This window comes from Pinus tabuliformis, chromosome X, assembly GCF_031772625.1.
Source record: "Pinus tabuliformis cultivar Carrire ecotype Pingquan chromosome X, CPIR1, whole genome shotgun sequence".
NCBI classification, from domain to species: Eukaryota; Viridiplantae; Streptophyta; class Pinopsida; order Pinales; family Pinaceae; genus Pinus; species Pinus tabuliformis.
This window is the reverse complement of record NC_142308.1, coordinates 188,322,359-188,339,812: the sequence shown is the minus strand read 5'-3', so window position 1 is coordinate 188,339,812 and position 17,454 is coordinate 188,322,359.

The following is a 17,454-nucleotide window of genomic DNA, read 5'->3' as shown; positions in this document are numbered from 1 at the left end:
GCAGGAGCTGCATGATCTACACTGGAACGCTGCCAAGCGCATCCTCTGATATGTGAAGGGCACCATCACCTTCGGGATTCACTATGCAGTAGGCACTGCATTGAATCTCCTTGGCTTCACAGATTCTGATTGGGCGGGAGATAGCATTGATCGCAAGTCCACCTCCAGATATTCACTCAGTCTAGGATCTGGCCCTATCTGTTGGTCGAGCAAGAAGCAGGCTGCTATTGCTCTCTCTTCAGCTGAAGCTGAGTACCGAGGAGTAGTCAACATCACCATTCAGGCTCTGTGGCTACAGCACTTGCTCACTGAGTTGGGCGTCCAGTTCCACTAGCCCATTGTCATCTGGTGTGACAACCAGAGCACTCTCAAATTTTGCAGGGATCCAGTACAGCGGCAGTGGACGAAGCACATAGAGATCCATATGCACTACATCAGAGACTTAGTACATGATCGGGTCATTGATTTGCAGTTCTGTCCTTCAGCAGAACATACTGCAGACATCTTCACCAAGACATTCACTGAGCAGAAGTTTCACTCTTTGCGCGATCATCTTGGAGTGAAGGACATGATTGCTTAGCAACTGTATTTTTCTTCCTCTTTTCTTTTGATTACATTGTATTTTGAGGGGGGGGTTTTCCAACGAGGTTTTCCCTCTTTCCTCAATTTTAGTACAAGTTGCACTGTATTTTGAGTGACCTTTGGCCTTAGTTGCTAGGGCCCATTTTCTATTTTTCCACATAGTGGTGTTCAGGGGGGTATTGGAACTACTACACACATACATGCAGACTCTTAGTTAGAGCATGGGACTGCATGCAAGATTCCTTTTGCATGTTGGAACTACTACAGACCTACATGCAGACTCTTAGTTAGAGCATGGGATTGCATGCAAGATTCCTTTTGCATGTTTTACTCCTTGATTTGCTCCTTCTTTAACTCCGCAACTGACTAGTTATCTCCGAAACTTGTTGTAGGTGTTGAGTCTTCTCATTGATCACCACTATAGTGCATTACCTTGGGATCTTCACCCAGTGATGCTATATCATGAGAATTGTAACATATTTTCGAATGTATCATTTTTTTCTTCTTTTGATTTTCTTTTAGTTTTTTTGCTCTGCAAAGCTGTGTGTTCAACCTTTACTAGCTAGGTTCATCTGTGTAGGTTTTCTAACACATTTACAAGATCTGGGTGGCTAGGTTCTATATCTAATATTTTGCGACTAGATCTAGATCTAATCTTATCTTCTACCTTATTTCTCTATGGTTGGGTTCTATGGGCAAGTAAAATATGGCTCCTAGCTTCGCGAAAATAGCTTCTGACTCATCTACTTCTGGAGGGCAAGCTCCTGCCCATATCGTCAGTGCAGCCCCAATTCCCACTGCCAAGGTGGTCCAGGCCTCACTCGATGAGGCTTTGATGTTTTCTAAAAGTGCCCTAATTTGCTAGTTCAAAGGTTTTTGGCCGCAGCTGACAGCGCTCCACAATTGGATCTCGGAGGTATGGAAGCTTGTCATTTCTGATGAAATTAATATCTACCCTTGTGTTTGTGCTAGGGGTTTCTTTGTAGTAGATTTGAAAATCCTGAAAGTAGACAATATATTCTAGATCTTGGCCTTTGGTTTTGGGAAAAATCAGGGCTATTCATGAAGCCATGGAACCCATCACTCGATCCCTCTACAGCAGTCATAACCTAAACACCAGTTTGAGTGAGATTGCTAAGCCTGCCCGTGCATCTCTAGAATCCCTCCTCGCTAAAAGCCATTGGAAATGCAACTGGGAAATTTTACTGCAGGTGCCCAGAAATAGAGGAATATGCCAGAACCACCTATGCACGCATCTATGTGGAAATGGACTTCAGCGGCGGATTCCTAGCTGAAATAAACCTAACAAGTAAAGACTATGTGTGGAACCAGAAACTCGATTATGAAAGTGTCATCTTCATATGTCAATCTTGCTTTGAGATAGGTCATCTAGTAAAAAATTGCCCAAAAGCCTCCTAGAAAAATTTTGCTAGAAAAAACCACTAAGATCTACATGGTGGGAAGGAGAACAAAAATAACACTACACTGTCATCAAAGAAGAATACTCTAGAGAAAACTCTGAATCACAAGAAATCGAACAAGAAAGAAACAACTCTCAAGACAAGCAGGCAGAAAGCCCCGCCCAACAAATCAACAGTTAGGAGGATTCGAATACCACACAAAATAAATCCTCATTTAACAGCAAAGCATATATCCTACACCAAACTTCTTCTCCGACTATTTTCAAAAGGACGAACAGAATAGATCGTGAAGCTAAGACACCAATGTCCCAAGAACCAGAAGAGATGAAGGAGATGCAAGATAAAGGAAGTTGGAAGATCGTAGAGAAAAAAAAGAAAGCTACAACACCAATCTCGCCAAGAAAGACGAAGAGCCAGATAATTAAAAACTAAGAAAATTATAAGTCCGATAAATCAATTTGGTCTGAGTGGACATTAACCACAATCATCATCATCAATAATTTTATATTAAAAATTGAATGAATTATATATATATAAATACATATAATTTACACATTTTTAAATTGAAATATTATATTATAAGACTGAAATATTATATTATGATAAAAAAAGGGCAAACATATACATGATCATCACATTAATTAAAATAAATTTTTAAATAATTTATTTTATTATTTTATTATAATATTCTTAAAAATATAATATAATATTTGTTTTTTTCAGTTTTTTATACATATACCAAATGAAATATTTTACTGCATCCTTTTTATTTTAAACATGTATATTTATTTATGGAATATTTTTATTTTAAACATGTATATTTATTTATTGAAATATTTTTTTTTATGATAGTAGATATTATTTTTATATTTAAAAAATATTATATTTTATTTCACACTTTGAATACACATGAAAAAAATACACTATCAGCAAATTATTTATATCATTTTCATACATTTATTTATGTTAATCCGTCTGTAGACGCATAAAATTTCATAAAATTTCACATGAAATTATCAGTACAGATTTAACATTCCACAAGGAATATTTTGGCTGAATCCCATCAAAACTTCTGGATTTGGATGTAACCAGTGGAATAAAATGCCTTATCATCAAGTTAGTCCAACAATACATTCGAATTCACCAGCCACATCTCGACGCCTGTTGTTTGAATAATGACAGTGCTGCATTTGAATGCTGCACTCAAAATATTTATATCGCTCTTTGATCCGGAAAGAGTCACAATGAGAGATATAGGATTCTAAAGCTTGAGTTTCTTTTAATGAACAAACTTCCTCTGACGAACAAGATTTTGAGACTACATGCAACAACTTTAATTGACACATTGACGAGTTCGAAATCAAAATCGCCGCTATAAATAACCCTTTAGAAAAAGAATTGAATGCAACATTGAAGGGGTGCGTTATACATATTGTTCCAAGAATGTTTGACACGTAGTTCAGATAAGAATCTGTACATCAACCTGACATGCGACTGGCTCCTAATCCTGCACACCCAGATACCAACTAATATTGGTTGGGCTTCGGCTTTGTCATGACCGAATTCGTTATACACAGACAAATAACCGGCAGCTTGTAAATTTGGCCTCAAAAGCGCCTAAATATTTTGTATGACGTTAAATATTGTTAATTTCCGTCTCCGGGGCTGGGATTAGAACCCAACTTGCGCTTATGAACCCCTTTTCTCTGAACGTGATCCTCTGTATGGCTGTGATCGGATTCTGTGATCTTGTGCGATTTTCGCCGGAACATCTGCATGTGACCGACCCCAGGGCTATTGTTGGAAGTGGAGAGCCGCCGTTCCGTCACCACGGAAATTATATTAGGACGGTGTCCTGATGGTGTTGCTGCGCCCTTCGGTAAAACATTTAATTCGCCATCAACCATGTTCGATGTAGAAAGTTCAATTTTCTTCTTTCTTTCACCACTCGGGCTATCCCTAGACGATAACCTGGTGTTCTCGGTATCGAAAGCCGAAGGACTGTCGGGTGCAGCAATCCTTGGGAGTACTCTGCCGCAGCTACAGCCTGCAATGAGCAGGAACGAGATCATAACAACAAGTGACATTATACAACTCTTCATCATAATTCTCTGTGTTAACAGAACAGTACGATGTGAGAACAATTGACAGGAGAGAAAAATGCGAGTCAGTATAGGAGAGCAATAACTCTGAATATTGGAAGACTTTGATGGAGAAATATGCGAAGGATTGCGAAAACTTATAAGCCAGGCAATCGTGACATTAAATTCCCTAGCCGCCTCGTGCCTATTGACTGCCATTATGGAGACGCCAAACCTTGCTTTCAATTACTGCACATGGCACGAGCGAAACGTCACGCAGAGGAGCAGAAATGAAAACTTAAAAGATAACAAGTGAAGCCTGGCGCCCAGGAGCAATTCGAGAGGTTACCGGACTCGCAAACCGACCGTAGCGCCCTTGAATCGTTTCACTGACTTCGATTAATGTCCGATAACTACACGAAAGAAGTTGGGAGTGACAGCACCGACAAATTTCAAGTGTATTGACCCGCAAGCCCAAAAGCCACCATGTGTGAATTGAGGGTGCTAGAGTGGACACTAAATTTCTCGGTTCAACTTAGATTTCCTCAAAGGAACAATAACAACTCCAATTCCAATGTTGACTGCAAAGCCAGGGTATCTCCTCTTCAAGCATGTCTTCCGTCTACTGAGAAGATGGGCTTCGCAGAAATTTCATCAACGAATGATTTGCCAGTCAAGATTTACCTTTCCGGCCTTTCCAATTGAAAAGTTTCCTCTTTAAGCATGACTTGCAACGCCGGCTAAGAATTTGTGATTCGGACGAAATTCTATTCAACGAATGACCTGAGAATGATGAAAGTGTTTTTCAAAGGAGTGGTTGAGCATCGTGTATTAAAACTGATTATCAATGTCACAAGTAGATAGGTTTTCTTTCTGCTGGAGAGTAAGTATGTGGGATGAATTTCGTTGAGAAACTTAATTTTATTTAATAGATAGAAAAACACATTATTCGAAATTTTAACATTCATTTTGAAAAAAAATATAACCAAAAATAATTTTATTTAAATAACGAAAAAATATTATTTAATATTTTAATTTCAGTTTTTTCTACAAAGTAAAAATAAAAATTTTAGAAATCTATACAAATAAGTTGATGAAAATATGTATTGCAAACCTATTATGGTTTAGAATTAGTATATAAATAAATCAAAAAAATATAATATTATTAATAAAATATAATGTCATAACTTAAAAAGATTGAAAGATTGAGTATACTAATATAAATTTAGTAATATATAAAATAATATAAATTTAGTAATATATAAAATAATTTGGTAATATATAAAATAATATAAATTTAGTAATATATAAAATAATTGATGTGCAACATTAAAGAATGTCATAACTCAATTAACATAAATTGAGATGCTGCAGGTGAATGACAATGTATCGTTTTTTAAATTGAGATGCTGCAGGTGAATGACAATGTATCGTTTTTTAACATGATTGAGAGGTGATTGATAAGAGTTTTAGAGACGAGATCTTTTTTATTGCCAATCTAAAGATTTGCTGAGTTATAATTATTTTCAAGTTTATAATAATTTTTTCAATTTTTATTTATCATTTTCTTTATATTTAAATTATATTTGGGTTTATGATGAATATCGATTTCTAAAAATTTGTATGAAGAAATTTGCTACCACTAACTCTTGACATAAAAGAAACTATTAAATCTTGGAGTTCTTTCCTAAAATCGTAATGTATCCTTTCTAAAAGAACAATATGTCCAACATAAAGGAGAGATGGTATGACCGACTAGTAACATGGGTCTAGCCAACACAACCGATGTCTCCCAAACACTTTTTTAGGTTATCAATGTATATGCCTTAGTTGTTTCCTAGGATCGTAATGGATCCTTGCTGAAAGAACAATAACTTCATCATAAAGGAGATGTGTTATGACCTACTGGTAAGCATGGGGCTGGCCAACACAATAGACATCTCCAAAGCACTCCTTTAGGTTATGAATGTATATGATAAAAATGGTTGGGGAAGGGGACACTCTTGCTTGACTCCAATATTGCATTTAATTTCTTTTGACTAACTTTTAGTGGTCCTAAGCTTGGAAATAACATTCTTATATAGAGTTGTCACAACAACAGTCAACTTGAGACAAAACATTCTCTCTTCTATTCCCTTTCATAGCTTTGTTCTGGAATGATGCTAGAATCATGTCTAATGTCAATAAAATAACCAAAGAGATTGATTTTACTATTGCAAAATTCCTCTAGAATTATCCAAAAAGTAACAAGACCCCGTTATTAAATGATATTGCACAAACCCAACTTGACCTTCAGCTCTTTTACCATAGATTTCAAGCCAAAGGATAATCCTATTTTCTAAAGTAAGCATGTATAGCTTGCCTAAAATCTAGTTAATCTTAATGATGCTAAAAATAGAGAGAATGCTTTAATCTCCACACTTAAAGATACAAACAATATGTTATAATAATTATCACACTTACTTGGGGAGGGGTGGTGTATCAATATGGAAGATAATTTGTAAGATCCCAAACGTCAAGAATTTTAATAGATCTAGCACATTTTAATGTTCTAAATAAATAAAAAATTAGCAAGAAACAAGAACAAAAACGGGATCTGAAACGACAACCCGCTATTTATATTATTAACGAAAGAAAATAGGACATGCCCATACATAAATATCGGAACCCATGCAATGGCATGCACCGCTGCTCATCAAATAGGAAAACAAAAAAGTGAAGCACAATCATGGACCCTGAATGGATCCACCAAACAAATTCACCTACGAGGTTTTCCTCCCTTGGATCAAAGTAGAATTGACCTCTTCAAGTTCTCAACAAAGACAACGTAGATAGATAACTCATGAAAATCCAAATTCCTAACTCCTACCCCTTTAATAGGCTCGATGGACTCTCTAGAAACCTTATTTTATTATTTTCCCTTGAGAAAAGAAGATAGATATGACCGGAAAATACAATGGTAAATACCATTGGTAGATTATGTCCATTTTCACGTTATGTAAAAAAACAAAGTTATCGTTCAAACGAAAACTATTACTTCAAAACGAGAACTCTAACCAAAAAACACCAAAACAACATGAAAAAACAAGTTGAAAAAGAATAGTGTTGATGGTCAAATAAAAATTCTTTTTCAAGGTACATTTTAACTAATTTGTAAAAATTGTAGTAAAAATGATTTTTTTGTGCAAAAGACACCATGGAAATGAAAAATGTTGAAAAATTTAAGGGCAAATTTTCAACACTTTTTAAAAATGGCAGTAAAAACCAATTGTTTTGCGCAAAAGACACCCTGAAAACGAAAAGTAAGTATGCTAGAATAATGTTCTTTTAGGCTAAATTTTTAATATTTTTCAATAATATTGTTAAATATAAAATATCATGACTCCGAAAACCTTTAATGTTCCAATGATTTTCATGTATGGCATTAAAGATCAAATATCACGTCTTTGAAAATCCTAAAAATTCCAACGATTTTTAGGCATGACATTAAATATAAAATATGACATCTTTGAAAAACTTTAAAATTCCAACAATTTTCAGTCATGGTGCTAAAAAAATACTTATAATTATTTTAAAAAGTACCATTAAAGATAAAATATCATGACTTAGAAAAACATTAAATAATTCTTTGACATGGAATTAAAACCAAAGATTATGACTAAAAAAAATTTAGTTTTCAAAATATTGCTAGCATGAAATTATGGAAAAAAATTATGACTAAAAAAGTCTTAAAATGATGAACATGAAGAATTATCATACCAAGAGTAATTTAATTTTAAATGCTAAATGTATAGCAATTTTAAAAACTTAGCCTAAGACAACTTGATACAAAGTGACAAAAATTTAAAAATCAATCATCAAATTGACACTGAGTGTAGGTGAATTGGACTCCATTGTAATGAAAACTTAAAGACGAACCATGAAGTTGACACGTTGTAGGGGCAGACTAGATACATTATATATAAAAAAAATGAACTATCTGCGGAAAAAAAAGAAAAAAAAAAAAAAAAGAAAAAAAGAAAAAAAAGAAGAATCAAAAAAGAAAAAAGAAAAGAAGAAGAAGAAGAAGAAAGAAAGAAATGAAAAAAAAACCAAAATAATAAATAAATATATAAAGAGAATAGAAAGCAAAACAAAAATCCTAACCCTAAAAAAAAAACATAAAAAAACACAAAAAAATTGAAAAAATAATAACAATTAATAAAACATTAAAAGAAAATTCAAAAACATTACAAAAAAATCAAATATAAAAAATGCTATTAAAAAAAAATATAAAAAAGTATGTATATATATGAAGAAATAAAAATAAAAACGCCTTAAAATTAATGAAAAAAATAAAACATCAAAAGAATTTACTAGCATTATTAAAAAAAGGAAATTAATAAATAAATAAACAAAAATATAGTAACTAAAAAAATATTTAAAACTAAAAAAAAAAAAATCAAATTTAAGGAAAAAAAATTAAAATTTAACACACACACACATACAAAATTTAAAATTTAAAATTTTTGGCATTGGCGGTTCCTAGATCAATTCTCAGAATCAACATGGCCACTGAGGGTTGCCACCCCATAGCCTAGGCAGCCACAGTCGAGGCGGCCAAGGTCGATTCCAAAAATCGTCTTAGGCTGGCCAAGGCCAAATTTAATTAATTTTTTTTAATCTTTTGTTTATTTTTTTATTTTTTATTTTAAATATTTTTACTTTTTATTTTTATTTTAAATAATAATTAATTTAATTTATTATTTTAATTCCTTTTAAACTTTATTTTTAAATTTTATTTTATTCGAATTATTTCAATATTTTTTTTAAATTTTCCGGTTATTTTGTCTTTTGTTTTTCTAATATATATATATATATATATATTTATTTATTTATTTTGGTTGACTTTTAATTTTTTTCCTTATATTTTGTGTCTTTTTATTCTTTTCCCATTTTGAAATTTATTTTTTGATATTTTTTATTTTTTGAAAATCAATTAAAAAAAATATCCACACTTAATATATTAGAAAATTTAAAGTGTAAAAAATAAGCCCACTTGTTGTAGCATTTTTTAGTTTTAATAAGATAGAATATTTGAAAAAAATGTTAAGTTAGGATATGGACATAATAATAGTAAAGAAAATGTTTTTGAAAAGTATCTTGAAGATGATGTCCATTTCAAATAAAATGTTAGGTTAGATGTCCTAAAAAATCAAGAAAAAAAGAAAATGTTAGGTTAGAAAGAAAAGAAAACAAATAAACTCTGAAACTGAGCAAGTCAAAATGCCACTACTCCTTTTCTGCAAAATAATGGTTGTGTGTAGTTCGTCTTAAATGCCACAACCCATGACAGTCAAATAGTTTAATGTTGATTGCTTCATGCTTTAAATTTGATGTTATAGTTAGAGAATTTTGATCTAGCCAAATCGTTTAATCTTGGTAGATCAGTAGTTAGGTAGAGAATAATAAGTTGCTCATCAGTTTAATTTGAGTCCTTGGAGGTTATAAAGTTAGAATTGGGTAGTTTGTTTTTAAATAAAAAGAAAGGAAAAGGGTTTGCTAGCTTAAATACACACATTAAGTGAAGAAAAAATGATAACATAAGCAAAGGGTAAGTAGAAGAAAGGTTGCCAAAGTTTGATTATTGATTGGATAAAATGTACATTTATCATGTTTCTATGTCCATGAGGCAATTACACAAAGCAAATCAAGGTCTACAAGATAAATTAATTAAATTTCCTCATCCCCATTCATCCTTATATTTACTAATTTCCCCTTCCCACCTTCATACAGTTCATATTCATTCATTTTCCATAAAAATCCCTTTTCCTAAGGTTAAAATCCTTTTTCCCTAAGAAAAGTGAAAACCCCATGTTAAATCCCCTTTTACACGAAAAACCCACGAAAAGGTGTTCACCCTAAGTATTGATGTATATATGTGAAAAGCAAATAACCCATGAAAAACATAATACTTAGTATATTTCCCTTTTCGCGTATATTTTCCCTTTTTTCTCATATTTTCATATCAACACTAACCTATAATATTAAACCCCTAAAAAGTCCCTTTTCTCGTATATATTAACTCCCATTAATAAGATATCCCGAAACCATAAGTTTTATAATAAAACTCTGTATTTAATAGAACATCACATTGGCGGATCGCAAGCCTTTTAACATGAATGCACGCTCCCCCAATTGTGATATGTGATGCGCAATGGACCCAAACCCAATGCAACATATATTATAATTCATTACCATATTGCATCTATCCTTCATTGCAAGTCTCGGCTAAAGCATATACCTTCTGCCATTGCGATCTTCAATTGCGATGGGAACCCGGACCCAATGCAGTATTATTGATGTTTTATTTCTATATCACGTCTGTCCCTTATCTCATTCCTTTGCGATAAGCCTTTCCTTTGCTAAACTGCGATTGCAATATGCGATGAACCCGGACCTGATATCATTATCCACTCGAATTCATATTTTTCAACTCCGCCATACCGTGTTTTGCAAAGGTTTTCTTTGTTAAAATGATTTTACAATTTTAACGAAGATTTAACCTGAACCTCCATTTCACCTGCTAATCTCAGTTTTTAACTCATAATTAAGCCCATACCGCCATATTTAATCGTTGGGCCCCTCTGTATTTCTCTTTCACTCCATCACCATCCAATCTAAGGCATTCAAATCCAACGACCCTCAACAATTTCGGGTTGGCTCTCTGTACGGGGATTACCCACCTAAAAAGTGGTATTCCACCATCCTCCCTTGCTACGTGTCAGGGTTTAAACCATATCAGGTAACCCCTCCCAAAACTGCCCATGCCTCATAAGCGATGCGATGAAAACAAAAACCACCTCCCACATATCGACAAAATGGCCACTATTCACTTTTGTGCCATATTTAAAAAAGGAAACATTTTTTCCGTTTAAACTACAAAATCACTGTTTTTCCTTTGTTTATGTTGTTTACACAGTGAAGCCTCCATAAGCCTCTGCAACCAATAAAACCATCATTTTACCTTCTGATATGCTCTGGACTCATTCCAATATCCCCTCAACCTCTATAAAGCCATTGAAGTCCTTCTGTCACCTATGTTTTTCTTAACAGCTTATGTGTTTTGCAGGTAAATACTCCTGTTCCAGGCTTACAAAGGAAAAATCCTGCGTACAGTTGGAAGACAAATACGAAGATCTTATTGTTGAAAAACACAGTAAAAAAACCTGAAATGCACAGTAAAAGTAAAAAAAACAGTAAAGGTTACTTAGCAGGGTCAAAGGATATTTATAGAGTTTAAATAGCATCAGATGAAAGATCAAATGAAGGAATCAACTAGCGCAAATGATTCAAACAATCTAGCAGCTTAAAGGGAAAAATATCAAACAACAAAGCCAGCACAACCTGAGTAAAAGTGACAACAAGAAGCAGTTCAATATTTTCCCCTATCTTCTTGTATGAAGATATTTCCTTTCCTAGAATAAATCTCAATCAGTTTTAGGATATTTTTAGTTTCATTATTGTATAAATAACTCTCTTCTCGAGTTATTATGGGTTCAAAGTTCAAGATTCATTGTTCATTGCTTGTTAACTCTTGACTGTTAATTCTACTTTGAATCTGGAAGCCACCTTTGAAGGAAGCATTTCTAGACACTCGATATACTCAGTTTTTCTTGAACCTTAATACAAAGAATAGGATTCTGAATTTGGTTTTACATAGTTTCTGTTATCCTGTAAGTTTTTCTAGTTATCAATCATTATGTTTTTCTTCATATACTTATGACTTATAGAGATATCTAGATAGGAAGAATTGTGTCTCAATTTATTCCTATAAGCTTATGAAGTGATCATCTATTAAGAGAATGGATTAATAAATTGTCTGTTTAGCTAATCCCCTCTAATCAATAAATCATTCCATCTTGTGTAAGCTTGAGTATAATGCCTTGAACCTTTGGAACGTAGTTTAGAAGGTTTTCATGCTTATGATTGTTCTACTTTACAGTCTCGAAACTCTGATAATCATATTATTTTCTGCCTTTTTCTCACGATTATTTGATCTATATCACTGTGTAAAGTTTTATAGTAGCCCTTTGCTGAGATATTAATATTATCCAAAGAATTAAGTATTTCAATTCTAAAGTTGTCTTCATTCATTGGTCTTCCAAAACTAAAACCAAAAACCCCAAAACAATTATCTTAGATGCTCTGGCATTCGTAGCTGACCTACTACTATCTCAGAGGTACCACACCTCTAAACAAGGAAAAGTTGATATTGAATCAACACTATTCAAAATGAGCATGAAAATTTCTACAAATTTAAAACAAATCTTCATACTTGATACGTAAAAATAAATAAAGTGTAGAAGATAAGCCCTCTAAGAAAAATGGGTTGATGTCGCATCAACACTTTTCAAAATCAACATGAAAATCATTAATATTTAAGAAAAAATGTTACATAAGAAAATTTAGAGTATCAAAAATATGTTTTAAAAGAAATTTGTATTATGAATAACCACTTTTAAAAATCAGGTGGTTTACGTGCTACCTCAAAAAAACGGGTAATCAGTAACTTTTTTCATTTGATCGATGACTATGCTAAAAGGGAATGTTACAAATCCTCCCACCCAAAGATTGTTTTCCCTCAAGCAATCCACTATTATCCACAACATAAACATTTGTACATTCATATCAGGATCGCTTAAAACCAGTGTGTTATCCCATGCCTCCATGCTAAATGATTTTGAATGGATCCTTCAATACCTGGATCCCAAACAATACTCTCACCAATATTGTCCTCAATAGATCCACCTGGATCCCAATACCACCTAAGTCCTAGGGCCTGTGGGTTATGATACATCCTCAGCCCTCCATCACTTCCTGTGCCTAAGGGACCATGTTGTGATATGCCCTTGGGTAAGAGTGTCCTCCATAGAATCATCCCATCAATAGAGTACCAAATCATAATCTCTCACCAATGCATGCCATAGCAAGGATGAATACATGCACATGGAACAAATCTACTATGTTGATGTTGCTCGATGATCCATTCATGGTACTCCACTCAGTCACCCAACATGATCCATTTGGAGAACTCTTCCTTTCTCTCCCTAATTTATAAAGGCAAGTTGGTAGTGCCACAAGCGCTATCAATGTACTCTTATAGAGGGTTGCTCTGAACCTCCCGACTATATTCTTCCTACTACCTTGTGAGGGTCTTGAGACATTCCTCTACATTAGAAAACTTGGCGATTGACTCGACACATACCTCTATGAGCTCCTTAATTTTTCTGTTCTCCAATACGAGAGTGTCTCAGGTTTTCGAGACTCTCTAGTTCAATATCATAAGATATGTCTTGAAATGCATGATCTTTCCCTGAATGTACTCTAATAACGAGCCATGTGTCAGATTGAATGTTTTTGTACGTGTCTACATTGAATTCCCTATGACCAAGCTTCAACCCTAGCCTTTGACTAATTTTCTAGGGATAGTTCGTTACGCACATTTTGTTTTTCATGCTCCCCCTCATGATTATGCTCATGACACATGTTCACTACTATTGGCTCCTCATTGAAGTCTCCTTGAATGTCCTCTCCTTGGCCTTCTTCAATTGTGGATACAATCTATCTTTCATTCTCTCTACTTGTCAAACATGGATGCACTAGTGGACTGCTATCAATAGTTCATTGCTCATATTCTTCATAGACATCCTCTTGGAGATCTATGGACTCAACTATACAAGAGTCTGCCAGATTGTTAGGAAGAATTTCCTCTTTCCTTTCCCCATGTACTTCTAAGTGCTTGTTGATTATCGTCAGCATGTCCTGCAAGTCTCTCTTAATAACATTGTGTTGTTGCTCACCATCTATACTTGACTGTGCGGATCCTTCAGATGAATCCTCATGATCTGAAGGAGTCTCCTTTTGTTTTGTCCTTGCTGCCTCCTTCCTTTCATCTGGACATGAATGGTTAATTGCACAAGATCCCTTAAAGATAAAGCATAATTCTCTCCTTCTTAGTTCATTCTTACTACAGGTTTTATTTTCTTTGTTCTTTCTTTCTCCATCAATCCTCTTTAGTTCCTTCCTAGTTAGCACTCTTCTTAGCAATTTTATGTTTTGCATGACCAACTTTTTGATGAGATGATAGGCAAGTGGTGATACAACTAGTTCCTTTCTCTAGATGGTCAACCATTTGGATCTTAGTATCTTGGAGATGTCGATATCCCCTTCTAAAAACAATAACATAACATTTTGCATGTGTATCTTGACTTGGTCTGAATGAGTTGATGTAATACTGGTGTAAAAGATTTGGAGCATCTGAAAGATCAACTCGTCACACTCCAAATTCAGTATGAATGTGCCAAAGTTGAACTCTTCTATCAATTCTAGAATTTTATGTTGATTTTCAAAGGTAAGAAGCATGATGTTATTCAACCCTTCAAGGGTTTCTACTATCAACTGCAATATCTCCCTCATGATATCATTATTGTAAGGTTGTAGTGGTCATGTTAAAACTATGATCTTAGTGAATGTCTAACATTATTACATCACACCTATAATAATAATGTATAATTTATAGTATGTTCATAATTTCAAACTTACCTAAAATTAGTATTTTTGTTTACGCTTCCATTGCGTTGCAATATTTACCCATAATTATGTCTTATCAAATTTAGTTGATTTTAGTGATTACCCATGATTGATAGCTATTCATGGTTACTAATGATGGTATGCACTATTATTGATTATGTTTGAACATTGAATTGACATATTTAATTATTGTTTATTATGATTAACCATATTTAAATATTACTGACTCTAACTAAACAATAATAAATAAGAAAAAATATAAATAACCAAAATATATTATCATTAATAATAATAAAATACCACTGAATATTTCTTTATAAAATTTAAGTATAAATAATTTAATTAACCGTATTTAATATTTATTTTGTAATAATAATTCATCTAAATTAATTATGATCCAGCATAAAATTTGATTACTTCGATGACCTGTGCACTCTACACGAGCATTTATTCTCGCTTCTTATCATCTGTGGGGCTCCGAGTTAGAATACGAGTATGCCTAAAAATTTTGTTTTTCAGTTACAACTATATGTACGCCATTACGGAAGAGTGTATATGCCAACTTTTACATGTAAACCAAGATCTCGTAACGTGGGGACTCCTAATCAGGCTTGGATATATACCGGCCCAGCTTGTTAAGTAGTACAGAGATTAGTGAGGAAGACATGTGCTAACTCGAGCTCCAAATTCAACGGTTCAAATGAGGGGCAAAAACTCCTAAGAGACTTAGTTCGTAATAGTTCAGATCACGAACTTTACATGTATCGTATAGATTTATAATATATAAAGACGAAGATATTCATTTTAATTACAAATATATACCAAAATTTCTGCAAAATATATTACTACAAATTTCTGGAATTCTAAATATGTTACACTTATTAAATTTGTGATTAAAATAAATCAGATAAATCTCTAGTGATATAAGTAAAGTTAGTTATTTGAACCATTGCAAACTAGTTTTTTAGGATTTAAATTGCATAAATAAATAAAGTCAACTTATTGAAACTTGTTTTGGTGAATTAAATTATATAGACCATACAATTTAAGTTTGTAATTTTGAAATTTTATTGAATTTTATAAAATAAAAAAATATATTTGAAACAAAAGTAAAATGTAGAATAGTAAAAATACTTGAAATATTATAATTATAAAATAATATATTTTTTTCCAGTATATTGTATAATATATATAATTTTTTGTTTAATTACTTATATATAGTTAACAGTGAAATATTTTACTTAACATAAATGTTAATTTTTTTTTCACTATAATTGGTAATATATTTTAAATACTATATATTAATTTTATATTAAAAATAGAATGAATTATGTATCTTATTAAAAATAAAATGAATTATACATTTTTCTCTTATTACTTTTATTAAGAAATAATTAGATTTTTTTTTACTTTCAATTATATTTTTTACTTTAAATATTTCATTATAATAAAAACACACAAACATATAAATAATATTAAAATCCTTTTTAACTTTAAAATATTTTATTATAGTAAAAATATATAGATAATGTTAAAATAAATTAGTTAGAATATATTTTTAAAGCGTTTATTCAATTATTTTATTAAATTTTATTAAATTTTTTTTATAATAGTAAATATTAGTTTTATATTGAGAAACTATTTCATTTTTATTCCACAAGCTTTGAATACAAATTAAAAATATACTATTGATACAATAAATCTGTTTGATTTACCATTTGAATATTTAGGTTAACAAATGCATTTCAAATATATTTTATGAATACTATTCTCCATAAATTATATAATCTTCATGTTAGTAAATTCTCTTCATAAGTTTTATGCTTCTATTTATGGCTCTATTGCCATTAGTGTTGAAAGTTCTATTATGTTAATGCCAGTAAATTATTTCTATGTTTTCGTAGATTTATTTATGCGAATCCGTCGGTTTATGGTTAAAATTTCAGATGAAAGTATTGGTACAGATTTAACATTCCCCAAGGAATCTTTTGGCTTAATCCCATCAAAACGTCTGGATTTGGATGTAACCAGTTGCATAAAATGCATTATCATCAGGTTAGTTCAACTATACCTTGGAATTCACCAGCCAAATATCGACATGTTATTTGAATAATGACACTGCTGCATTTTAATGCATTCAAATTATTTATATAGTTTTTTCGTCTGGAAAGAGTCACAATCCGAGACAAAGGATTCTAAATCATGAGTTTCTTTTAATGAGCAAACTTCCTCTCACGAACCAGATTTTGAGACTGAATGCAACAACTTGAATGGACACGTTGACTATTTCGATATCAAAATCGCCTCTCTAAATAACCCTCTACAAAAAGAATCAACCCTTTAGAAAAAGAAATGAATGCACCATTGAAGGAGTGCGTTATACCTATTGTTCCAAGAATATTTGACACGTGATTCAGATTCGAATCTGTACATCGACCAGACATGCGACTGTCTCCTAATCCTGCACACCCAGATACCAACTACTATTGGTTGGGCTTCCGCTTTGTCATGACCGAATTCCTTATACACAGACAAATAACTATCAGCTTGTAATTTTGGCCTCAACAGCGGCTAAATATTTTGTATGACGTCGAATATTGTTAATTTCCGTCTCCGGGGCTGGGACTAGAACCCAACTTGCGCTTATGAACCCTTTTTAGCTGCACGTGATCCTCTGTATGGCTGTGATCGGATTCGGTAATCTTGTGCGCTTTTCGCCGGAACATCTGCATGTGACCAACCGCAGGGATATTACTGGATGTGGAAAGCCGCCGTTCAGTCACCTCAGAAATTACTTT